We start from the raw sequence: 395 nt of genomic DNA, 5'->3' as shown, positions 1-395 counted from the left end.
CCTGAAAAATATTGCCTGTGTTGCTGCTGTCTGTTATTCTCCTGCCCGTTTGTGTCTGCTTGTAATACGTAGTGATCCGACCTCGCCGTTTGTGTCTGCTTGTAATACGTAGTGATCCGACCTCGTCGGACCGCTATTGTGTCGCCCCGCACGCGGGATTGATCAGTACTTAGGCTGTGTTGGTTCAATGTCCAGATTCACGCCGCTCACCAGCTGAGCCGAGCGCGTCTCTGCGTAACACAGACGGGTTACTGCATCTCAATACCGCCTGCTCGACCACACTTCTGAGTGCTTCCCTTTTTCTCTTCCTCTCTTCCACTAACCTACACTTGGAGCCGAGCAATTTGAACTTCCCTCTCTACCGGCTCCCCTCCCTTTTGAGTTGCGTGCTTTCT

This window comes from Epinephelus moara, chromosome 8, assembly GCF_006386435.1.
Source record: "Epinephelus moara isolate mb chromosome 8, YSFRI_EMoa_1.0, whole genome shotgun sequence".
In the NCBI taxonomy this organism is placed as follows: Eukaryota; Metazoa; Chordata; class Actinopteri; order Perciformes; family Serranidae; genus Epinephelus; species Epinephelus moara.
The sequence above is the reverse complement of the archived record's forward strand: the minus strand, read 5'-3'. Positions refer to the sequence as shown.